The sequence below is a fragment of the Salvelinus alpinus genome, chromosome 11 (genome assembly GCF_045679555.1).
Source record: "Salvelinus alpinus chromosome 11, SLU_Salpinus.1, whole genome shotgun sequence".
Classification (NCBI taxonomy): Eukaryota; Metazoa; Chordata; class Actinopteri; order Salmoniformes; family Salmonidae; genus Salvelinus; species Salvelinus alpinus.
Window position 1 is genome coordinate 15,861,618 of NC_092096.1, and position 12,634 is coordinate 15,874,251.

General features: G+C 47.0%; 1 protein-coding gene across 1 annotated transcript in view; it reads right to left on the reverse strand.

Moving 5' to 3' along the window:
* adipor2 (adiponectin receptor 2) overlaps positions 1–2,104 on the reverse strand; it is an 82,554-nt gene extending 80,450 nt beyond the window's left edge. Inside the window, exon 1 of the mRNA XM_071331788.1 lies at positions 1,951–2,104. The gene's annotated coding sequence lies outside the window, so the exon portion shown is untranslated. The remainder of the gene's footprint in view (positions 1–1,950) is intronic.
* Between the last annotated feature and the right edge of the window lie 10,530 nt (positions 2,105–12,634).

Genomic DNA, 12,634 nt, shown 5'->3' on the forward strand with positions numbered 1-12,634 from the left:
TTAAATTTTATTTAACTAGTCAAGTCAGTTAAGAACAAATTCTTATTACCAAAAACCCTAACCAGGACGACGCTGGGCCAATTGTGTTGTTTAGCAACAAAACTGATACCTGCGCAACTATGGGTCAAAACAGACGGGTTAGATTGTTGACAACATGCATGCTATATTTAGTGTCCAATGTTTATTGAAAACAAACAAATTGGCCCAATGAGCACTTGTTGTCTCATGTACATGATTACAGTTGTTGGTTATCTAGCTAGCGAACTTTAGCCATATTAGTATTGACATGAAATGAGTCAAAACAAGACATTGTATCAAAAACAAGAAGAAACTAGCTCCTTCCTATTGCCAACATAGCCGTTTATTGTCATTGTTGTCAGCTATCTGGCCATCCAGATCACTACAACCCACGGACTTCTGCCTCATTAAAGCGTGCTCGTCATTTGTGACATTCTCAGCTAACCCATCTATGGGTATTTATAGATCCTAGTGGACCACATGTCCATGTTGCACCAACACCACAACAAAAACATTGCATATTCAAAAGACATACCAAGCTATAAATCAATATGACTATGATAAGAGATTATTCTGTTTACATCAACATATTCGGTGTCGTCACAGTTAAAAACATTAGCTACTTAATGAAGCAGTAAGGCCTGAGGTGGTGTGGTATATGCCCAATATACCACGGCTAAGGGCTGTTCTTACGCACGACACATCGCGGAGTGCCTGGATACAGCCCTTAGCCGTGGTATATTTGCCATATTTTAGGGTGGCAGGTAGCCTAGTGGTTAGAGTGTTGGGCCAGTAACCAAAAGGTTGCCGGATCGAATCCCTGAACTAACAAGGTAAACATCTGTCGTAACAGGGAACCACTGTTCCCCAGTAGGCTGTCACCGTAAATAAGAATTTGTTCGTAACTGACTTACCTAGTTAAATAAAGGTAAAATTAAAAAAACATTAAAAACCCTGAGGTGCCTTATTGCTATTATAAACTGGTTACCAACGTAATTAGGAGTAAAAATAAATATTTTGTCATACCCGTGGTATACGGTCTGATATACCACAGCTGTCAGTCAGCCTTATCTAATTTTATCACCACCACCAATGCAAATGAGGCAAACAAAGGAGTGCTATGTGAGACCGTTCAAAACACATTCACTTGAGGATAGTTAGCAGCCTAGTCATAACACGTTGAAAATGTGTATTTAAATTGCTGCTTGTTAAGAAATTAAGCTATAATTTGAGGTTGGCTAAGAAACTAAAATAAAGCAGTAAGGTTAGCTACTAGAAAGCAGCATAAACATTTGACCACTGGCTTAGCCTGATCCAGCCAGCTCGCTAGTACACCACTGGTGTAGCGCTGCGAGACAAAGGAAGAAATCCAAACTACAGATCTCTGGTATTTTAAAATCATCATATCAAAATTTAAATCCATCTTCACACATTAATAATTAGCGGACAAAAACAGACGAGGTTTCTAATTTACAACAATGTTATCGACCACAGCGCCAACAAAATATGAGATATGTACAGATAAACACTAACGTTAACTACCCTTCAGTGCACTGACATTTCTGAACGAAGCGTCGCCTTTGAAGGAACCAGGGCAACACTTTGTTGACAGATGTTGTTCCACTAGCGTTAACTATCTAGCGTTAACTACGTTACAGTAGTTAGCTACATACCTTTTGAAAAACAACCACACGTTGTCTTTTTCAACAACTGGCTCAATCTAGCCCAGGCAAGAGCTCAATGGCTAGTAGCTACGACTAGCAGCTTACCGACGGATGATGTTGTGCCAGCTCAAGCTAGCTATGCAGTGCGTCACTGGATGCAGAGGAACCCTGGATAGCTAGGCTACTGTTTTTCCAAAAATACGTTACTGTAAATCTAGCTAAACAGCTGAAATACCCGATAAAATGTAATGACAACCACTAAATGTACCTTGTCGTGAAGAATGGAGACGCTGTCCTTTTGGCCCTAGGTTGTTCCCAAAGAGTAGCCACGACTCGGACAATTTCTTCCACGGCTCTCAAAGCGATTCTGAATTTCTGAAGGCTGACTTGACTTTACTCGCTGATGTCGTAGTGTTCTGTGTGACGCCCTCGCGTGAGCCCACCGAAACCAATCAGAATGCTCTAACGGGAACAGGTGGCCAACAGTTGAGGAGCCGGAAGTGTATGCTAACAGGTTTGACGGGACCTGTAGTTCTAGGATTTTGTGTAACAGCCTGACACAATACAATTTTATTAACAACCGCAAAACATGATCCCAGGAAAATACCTTGACATTACATAGGACTTATGACATGTATTTAACTAGGCAGGTCAGTTAAGTACAAATTGTTATTAACAATGACAGCCTTCCCCCGGCCAAACCCTAAGTCGGACGACGCTGGGCCAATTGTGTTGTTTAGCAACAAAACGGATGCCTGCGCAACTATGGGTCAAAACAGACGGTTTAGATTGTTGACAACATGCATGCTATATTTAGTGTCCAATGTTTATTGAAAACAAACAAATTGGCACAATGAGCACTGGGCCAATTGTGTGTCCGCCCTATGGGACTCCGAATCACAGCCGGTAGCCTGGAATCAAACCAGGGTCTGTAGTGACACCTCTAGCACTGAGATGCAGTGCCTTAGACCACTGCCCCGCTCAGGAGCCCAAATACATTTGACAACCATTCAATAATTCAGTAGGCTACCACTCAAGATTCAGTCATAAACGGAGGGTTGTAAGGTTAGGTTCTAATTGTGGGGATAGAGTGGTGATTTTCCCACAGTATGTACATTAGTCTTTTACTCACACACAAAACACAAAGCCTATCATGGATGTGTGGCTCTAATTGCTTTTGGCTTCCTATCAGATTCTGTAAAAGTATGATAATACATACAAACTCAATGACTAAACATGTTTGACTCTGATCACCCCACTTCTGGCCCGGGGCATGATGTCAGGACACACACACACACACACACACACACACACACACACACACACACACATAAGCACGCCATTGAGTCCAGAGGGCATTTATAGCTTTGTGTGGTTGGGCGTAAGACCTATGATGCAGTAGGACCGGTCAGCCACAGTAGCCTACAGTATGGTTACAAAACTCAGGCAGAGCATGCAGCTAACACCGTAGACAGAGTATTTAAGCATTTGCTTCATTTAGCATGGTAATGATCCGTGTATGAAGTGTTGTCAATGTGTGCTGTGTTGTATATCAATTTGTAAGTCGCTCTGGATAAGAGCGTCTGCTAAATGACTTAAATGTAAATGTATGTAAATGTATAGGTCCAAAGGAACATGGAGTTCTGACTGACAATCCGCCAGCTGGAAAAACAGCACACAGGTAACCCTCCAGTCATTACCTGAACACACACACACGCACGCACGCACGCACGCACGCACGCACACACACACAGCTAACCCTCCAGTCATTACCTGAACACACACACACACAGCTAACCCTCTAGCCATTACCTGTTCAGCCAGTCTGGGAAGCAGGCAGCCAGGAGTCAGGGTTAATGGAGGGTATCCAAGCCAGACTGGGGTTGTGATTGGTTGTTTCAGTAACACCTTATTTGGCATCTACAGGTGATCCATTGTTAACAGTTAAGTTTACAGCTTGGATGGCTCAAAGTAGTGAATAAGTAAACATATGTTGCTTATCAATAAGGTGATCATACTACTTCCTGTCAGACCTCAGGATAAGACCCAGGTACAGACAGTTCAAAGTAACAAAACTTTATTACATAAACAGGGTGCAGGCAAACGACAAGTCAAGGGCAGGCAGAGGTCAGGAATCCAGGGCAGTGTCACATTACATTTACATTTACATTTAAGTCATTTAGCAGACGCTCTTATCCAGAGCGACTTACAAATTGGAAAGTTCATACATATTCATCCTGGTCCCCCCGTGGGGAATGAACCCACAACCCTGGCGTTGCAAGCGCCATGCTCTACCAACTGAGCCACACGGGACCGAACGGCAGGCTCAGGAACAGGGTCAGGGCAGGCAGAATGGTCAAAACCGGGAGCAACGTCAACTCACCAACATTACGGCCAGGAATGCGACTTTCCCGAAGCGGATCCTCTGTTTGGTCCACCACCCAGGACAATGGATCGGATCCCAGCCAGCGACCCAAAACAACGGCTCCGTAGAAGGGGCAGACGGAGCGGTCTTCTGGTCAGGCGCCGTAGACGGGCACATCGCGCACCGCTCCCGAGCATACTACTCGCCAATGTCCAGTCTCTTGACAACAAGGTAGACGAAATCAGAGCAACGGTATTCTTCCAGAGAGACATCAGAGACTGTAACGTTCTTTGTTTCACGGAAACATGGCTCACTCGAGAAACGCTATCGGAGTCGGTACAGCCACCTGGTCTCTTCACGCATCGCGCTGACAGAAACAAGCATCTCTCTGGGAAGAAGAAGGGCGGGGGTGTATGCCTTATGATTAACGAGACGTGGTGTGATCATAACAACATACAGGAACTCAAGTCATTTTGTTCACCTGACTTAGAATTCCTCACAATCAAATGCCGGCCGCATTATCTACCAAGAGAATTCTCTTCGATCATAATCACAGTCGTGTATATTCCCCCCCAAGCAGACACATCGACGGCCCTGAAAGAACTTAATTTGACTCTATGTAAACTGGAAACCACATATCCTGAGGCTGCATGTATTGTAGCTGGGGATTTTAACAAGGCTAATCTGAAAACAAGGCTCCCTAAATTCTATCAGCATATCGATTGCACAATCCGGGCTGGCAAAACCCTGGATCATTGCTATTCTAACGTCCGCTACGCATATAAGGCCCTCCCCCGCCCTCCTTTCGGAAAAGCTGACCACGACTCCATTTTGTTGCTCCCAGCCTATAGACAGAAATTAAAACAGGAAGCACCCGCGCTCAGGTCTGTGCAACGCTGGTCCGACCAATGGGATTCCACGCTTCAAGATTGCTTCGATCACGTGGATCGTTATGCGGATATGTTCCGCATAACGTCGAACAACAACATTGATGAATACGCTGATTTGGTGAGCGAGTTTATTAGCAAGTGCATCGGTGATGTTGTACCCACAGCATCTATTAAAACATTTCCTAACCAGAAACCGTGGATTGATGGCAGCATTCGCGCAAAACTGAAAGCGCGAAACACTGATTTTAATCAGGGCAAGGTGACCGGAAACATGACCGAATACAAACAGTGTAGCTATTCCCTCCGCAAGGCAATCAAACAAGCTAAGTGTCAGTATAGAGACAAAGTAGAGTTGCAATTCAACGGCTCAGACACAAGAGGTATGTGGCCGGGTCTACAGTCAATCACGGACTACAAAAGAAAAACCAGCCCCGTCGCAGACCACAATGTCTTGCTCCCAGACAGACTAAACAACTTCTTTGCTCGCTTTGAAGTCTGCTAACCATGTGTATGTGACAAATAAAATTTGAAAATTTGATGAGAGATGAGAGAGAGAGAGAGCGAGAGAGGACAGATACAGAGACAGAGAGAAAGAGAGACAGAGACAGAGAGAAAGATAGAGAGATGGAGACAGAGAGAGAGAAAGAGAGAGGGGGGGTAGGGATGAGAGAGAGAGAGAGAGAGAGAGAGAGAGAGAGAGTTCATTTCTAATAGTGTAATAGTGTTTTGTTGTTACATTTGTTAATTCTCACTTTTGTTTATTGTTTATTTCACTTGCTTTGGAAATGTAAACATATTTCTAAAGACGCAGAAAAAGAATTCCTAGAACAGATTTCTATATCTACAGTTTAACTAAATCTAAAATGGGCAGAGCATAGAAGTCCATTCTAGTAATTTGATTTCTATGAGGGCTAGTGTGGTGCCAGGGGGTGAGGCTATAACAGTGTAGTTTATATGGCCCTATACAGGGGTACAGTAGCTAGTGTGGTGTCAGGGGGTGTGACTATAACAGTGTAGTATGTATGGCCCTATACAGGGGTACAGTAGCTAGTGTGGTGTCAGGGGGTGTGACTATAACAGTGTAGTATGTATGGCCCTATACAGGGGTACAGTAACTAGTGTGGTGCCAGGGGGTGAGGCTATAACAGTGTAGTATGTATGGCCCTATACAGGGGTACAGTAGCTAGTGTGGTGTCAAGGGGTGAGGCTATAACAGTGTAGTATGTATGGCCCTATACAGGGGTACAGTAGCTAGTGTGATGGTAGGGGGTGTGGCTATAACAGTGTAGTATGTATGGCCCTATACAGGGGTACAGTAGCTAGTGTGGTGTCGGGGGGTGTGGCTATAACAGTGTAGTATGTATGGCCCTATACAGGGGTACAGTAGCTAGTGTGGTGTCAGGGGGTGTGGCTATAACAGTGTAGTATGTATGGCCCTATACAGGGCATAGCTGGTGTGGCAGGGGTGGCTATAACAGTGTAGTATGTATGGCCCTATACAGGGGAACAGTAAGCTAGTGTGGTGGCAGGGGGTGTGGCTATAACAGTGTAGTATGTATGGCCCTATACAGGGGTACAGTAGCTAGTGTGGTGTCAGGGGGTGAGGCTATAACAGTGTAGTATGTATGGCTCTATACAGGGGAACAGTAGCTAGTGTGATGGCAGGGGGTGAGGCTATAACAGTGTAGTATGTATGGCCCTATACAGGGGAACAGTAGCTAGTGTGGTGTCAGGGGGTGTGGCTATAACAGTGTATGTATGGCCCTATACAGGGGTACAGTAGCTAGTGTGGTGTCAAGGGGTGAGGCTATAACAGTGTAGTATGTATTGCTCTATACAGGGGAACAGTAGCTAGTGTGGTGTCAGGGGGTGAGGCTATAACAGTGTAGTATGTATGGCCCTATACAGGGGTACAGTAGCTAGTGTGATGGTAGGGGGTGTGGCTATAACAGTGTAGTATGTATGGCCCTATACAGGGGTACAGTAGCTAGTGTGGTGTCGGGGGGTGTGGCTATAACAGTGTAGTATGTATGGCCCTATACAGGGGTACAGTAGCTAGTGTGGTGTCAGGGGGTGTGGCTATAACAGTGTAGTATGTATGGCCCTATACAGGGGAACAGTAGCTAGTGTGGTGGCAGGGGGTGTGGCTATAACAGTGTAGTATGTATGGTTCTATACAGGGGAACAGTAGCTAGTGTGGTGTCAGGGGGTGAGGATATAACAGTGTAGTATGTATGGCCCTATACAGGGGAACAGTAGCTAGTGTGATGACAGGGGGTGTGGCTATAACAGTGTAGTATGTATGGCCCTATACAGGGGTACAGTAGCTAGTGTGGTGTCAGGGGGTGAGGCTATAACAGTGTAGTATGTATGGCTCTATACAGGGGAACAGTAGCTAGTGTGATGGCAGGGGGTGAGGCTATAACAGTGTAGTATGTATGGCCCTATACAGGGGAACAGTAGCTAGTGTGGTGTCAGGGGGTGTGGCTATAACAGTGTATGTATGGCCCTATACAGGGGTACAGTAGCTAGTGTGGTGTCAAGGGGTGAGGCTATAACAGTGTAGTTTATATGGCCCTATACAGGGGTACAGTAGCTAGTGTGGTGTCAGGGGGTGTGACTATAACAGTGTAGTATGTATGGCCCTATACAGGGGTACAGTAGCTAGTGTGGTGTCAGGGGGTGTGACTATAACAGTGTAGTATGTATGGCCCTATACAGGGGTACAGTAGCTAGTGTGGTGTCAAGGGGTGAGGCTATAACAGTGTAGTATGTATGGCCCTATACAGGGGTACAGTAGCTAGTGTGATGGTAGGGGGTGTGGCTATAACAGTGTAGTATGTATGGCCCTATACAGGGGTACAGTAGCTAGTGTGGTGTCAGGGGGTGTGGCTATAACAGTGTAGTATGTATGGCCCTATACAGGGGAACAGTAGCTAGTGTGGTGGCAGGGGGTGTGGCTATAACAGTGTAGTATGTATGGTTCTATACAGGGGAACAGTAGCTAGTGTGGTGTCAGGGGGTGAGGCTATAACAGTGTAGTATGTATGGCCCTATACAGGGGAACAGTAGCTAGTGTGATGACAGGGGGTGTGGCTATAACAGTGTAGTATGTATGGCCCTATACAGGGGTACAGTAGCTAGTGTGGTGTCAGGGGGTGAGGCTATAACAGTGTAGTATGTATGGCTCTATACAGGGGAACAGTAGCTAGTGTGATGGCAGGGGGTGAGGCTATAACAGTGTAGTATGTATGGCCCTATACAGGGGAACAGTAGCTAGTGTGGTGTCAGGGGGTGTGGCTATAACAGTGTATGTATGGCCCTATACAGGGGTACAGTAGCTAGTGTGGTGTCAAGGGGTGAGGCTATAACAGTGTAGTATGTATTGCTCTATACAGGGGAACAGTAGCTAGTGTGGTGTCAGGGGGTGAGGCTATAACAGTGTAGTATGTATGGCCCTATACAGGGGTACAGTAGCTAGTGTGATGGTAGGGGGTGTGGCTATAACAGTGTAGTATGTATGGCCCTATACAGGGGTACAGTAGCTAGTGTGGTGTCGGGGGGTGTGGCTATAACAGTGTAGTATGTATGGCCCTATACAGGGGTACAGTAGCTAGTGTGGTGTCAGGGGGTGTGGCTATAACAGTGTAGTATGTATGGCCCTATACAGGGGAACAGTAGCTAGTGTGGTGGCAGGGGGTGTGGCTATAACAGTGTAGTATGTATGGTTCTATACAGGGGAACAGTAGCTAGTGTGGTGTCAGGGGGTGAGGCTATAACAGTGTAGTATGTATGGCCCTATACAGGGGAACAGTAGCTAGTGTGATGACAGGGGGTGTGGCTATAACAGTGTAGTATGTATGGCCCTATACAGGGGTACAGTAGCTAGTGTGGTGTCAGGGGGTGAGGCTATAACAGTGTAGTATGTATGGCTCTATACAGGGGAACAGTAGCTAGTGTGATGGCAGGGGGTGAGGCTATAACAGTGTAGTATGTATGGCCCTATACAGGGGAACAGTAGCTAGTGTGGTGTCAGGGGGTGTGGCTATAACAGTGTATGTATGGCCCTATACAGGGGTACAGTAGCTAGTGTGGTGTCAAGGGGTGAGGCTATAACAGTGTAGTTTATATGGCCCTATACAGGGGTACAGTAGCTAGTGTGGTGTCAGGGGGTGTGACTATAACAGTGTAGTATGTATGGCCCTATACAGGGGTACAGTAGCTAGTGTGGTGTCAGGGGGTGGGACTATAACAGTGTAGTATGTATGGCCCTATACAGGGGTACAGTAGCTAGTGTGATGGTAGGGGGTGTGGCTATAACAGTGTAGTATGTATGGCCCTATACAGGGGTACAGTAGCTAGTGTGGTGTCAGGGGGTGTGGCTATAACAGTGTATGTATGGCCCTATACAGGGGTACAGTAGCTAGTGTGGTGTCAAGGGGTGAGGCTATAACAGTGTAGTTTATATGGCCCTATACAGGGGTACAGTAGCTAGTGTGGTGTCAGGGGGTGTGACTATAACAGTGTAGTATGTATGGCCCTATACAGGGGTACAGTAGCTAGTGTGGTGTCAGGGGGTGGGACTATAACAGTGTAGTATGTATGGCCCTATACAGGGGTACAGTAGCTAGTGTGATGGTAGGGGGTGTGGCTATAACAGTGTAGTATGTATGGCCCTATACAGGGGTACAGTAGCTAGTGTGGTGTCGGGGGGTGAGGCTATAACAGTGTAGTATGTATGGCCCTATACAGGGGTACAGTAGCTAGTGTGGTGTCAAGGGGTGAGGCTATAACAGTGTAGTATGTATGGCCCTATACAGGGGTACAGTAACTAGTGTGGTGTCAGGGGGTGAGGCTATAACAGTGTAGTATGTATGGCCCTATACAGGGGTACAGTAGCTAGTGTGGTGTCAAGGGGTGAGGCTATAACAGTGTAGTATGTATGGCCCTATACAGGGGTACAGTAGCTAGTGTGATGGTAGGGGGTGTGGCTATAACAGTGTAGTATGTATGGCCCTATACAGGGGTACAGTAGCTAGTGTGGTGTCGGGGGGTGTGGCTATAACAGTGTAGTATGTATGGCCCTATACAGGGGTACAGTAGCTAGTGTGGTGTCAGGGGGTGTGGCTATAACAGTGTAGTATGTATGGCCCTATACAGGGGAACAGTAGCTAGTGTGGTGGCAGGGGGTGTGGCTATAACAGTGTAGTATGTATGGTTCTATACAGGGGAACAGTAGCTAGTGTGGTGTCAGGGGGTGAGGCTATAACAGTGTAGTATGTATGGCCCTATACAGGGGAACAGTAGCTAGTGTGATGACAGGGGGTGTGGCTATAACAGTGTAGTATGTATGGCCCTATACAGGGGTACAGTAGCTGGTGTGGTGTCAGGGGGTGAGGCTATAACAGTGTAGTATGTATGGCTCTATACAGGGGAACAGTAGCTAGTGTGGTGTCGGGGGGTGTGGCTATAACAGTGTAGTATGTATGGCCCTATACAGGGGTACAGTAGCTAGTGTGGTGTCAGGGGGTGTGGCTATAACAGTGTAGTATGTATGGCCCTATACAGGGGAACAGTAGCTAGTGTGGTGGCAGGGGGTGTGGCTATAACAGTGTAGTATGTATGGCCCTATACAGGGGAACAGTAGCTAGTGTGATGGCAGGGGGTGTGGCTATAACAGTGTAGTATGTATGGTTCTATACAGGGGAACAGTAGCTAGTGTGGTGTCAGGGGGTGAGGCTATAACAGTGTAGTATGTATGGCCCTATACAGGGGAACAGTAGCTAGTGTGATGACAGGGGGTGTGGCTATAACAGTGTAGTATGTATGGCCCTATACAGGGGTACAGTAGCTAGTGTGGCGTCAGGGGGTGAGGCTATAACAGTGTAGTATGTATGGCTCTATACAGGGGAACAGTAGCTAGTGTGATGGCAGGGGGTGTGGCTATAACAGTGTATGTATGGCCCTATACAGGGGTACAGTAGCTAGTGTGGTGTCAAGGGGTGAGGCTATAACAGTGTAGTATGTATTGCTCTATACAGGGGAACAGTAGCTAGTGTGATGGCAGGGGGTGTGGCTATAACAGTGTAGTATGTATGGCCCTATACAGGGGTACAGTAGCTAGTGTGGTGTCAGGGGGTGAGGCTATAACAGTGTAGTATGTATGGCCCTATACAGGGGAACAGTAGCTAGTGTGGTGTCAGGGGGTGTGGCTATAACAGTGTATGTATGTCTTGCTCTATACAGGGGTACAGTAGCTAGTGTGGTGTCAGGGGGTGTGGCTATAACAGTGTAGTATGTATGGCCCTATACAGGGGAACAGTAGCTAGTGTGGTGTCAGGGGGTGTGGCTATAACAGTGTAGTATATATGACTCTATACAGGGGAACAGTAGCTAGTGTGGTGTCAGGGGGTGTGGCTATAACAGTGTATGTATGTCTTGCTCTCTACAGGGGTACAGTAGCTAGTGTGGTGTCAGGGGGTGTGGCTATAACAGTGTAGTATGTATGGCTCTATACAGGGGTACAGCAGCTAGTGTGGTGTCAGGGGGTGTGGCTATAACAGTGTAGTATGTATGGCTCTATACAGGGGAACAGTAGCTAGTGTGATGTCAGGGGGTGTGGCTACTGTGTCATAATAACAGTTGTCTAATCTGTGATTATCAGGATTATCTGAGAGCAGTGTGCTGGTCGTCCTTTACACCGTTCTAGTGTTCCTAATCTACTGTCACAATCTGACACTACCTCTCCAGAGGAAACGCTAGGCTAGGTCTGACACTACTCCTACAGAGGTGATGCTAGGCTAGGTCTGACACTACTCCTACTGAGGAGACGCTAGGCTAGGTCTGACACTACTCCTACAGAGGAGACGCTAGGTTAGGTCTGACACTACTCCTACAGAGGAGACGCTAGTCTAGGTCTGACACTACTACTCCTACAGAGGAGACGCTAGGCTAGGTCTGACACTACTACTCCTACAGAGGAGACGCTAGGCTAGGTCTGACACTACTCCTACAGAGGAGACGCAAGTCTAGGTCTGACACTACTCCTACAGAGGAGACGCTAGGCTAGGTCTGACACTACTCCTACAGAGGAGACGCTAGGCTAGGTCTGACACTACTCCTACAGAGGAGACGCTAGGCTAGGTCTGACACTACTCCTACAAAGGAGACGCTAGGCTAGGTCTGACACTACTCCTACAGAGGAGACGCTAGGCTAGGTCTGACACTACTCCTACAGAGGAGACGCTAGGCTAGGTCTGACACTACTCCTACAGAGGAGACGCGAGGCTAGGTCTGACACTACTCCTACAGAGGAGACGCTAGGCTAGGTCTGACACTACTCCTACAGAGGAGACGCTAGGCTAGGTCTGACACTACTACTCCTACAGAGGAGACACTAGGCTAGGTCTGACCCTACTCCTACAGAGGAGACGCTAGGCTAGGTCTGACACTACTACTCCTACAGAGGAGACGCTAGGCTAGGTCTGACACTACTACTCCTACAGAGGAGACGCTAGGCTAGGTCTGACACTACTCCTACAGAGGAGACGCTAGGCTAGGTCTGACACTACTCCTACAGAGGAGACGCTAGGCTAGGTCTGACACTACTCCTACAGAGGAGACACTAGGCTAGGTCTGACACTACTACTCCTACAGAGGAGACGCTAGGCTAGGTCTGACACTACTCCTACAGAGGA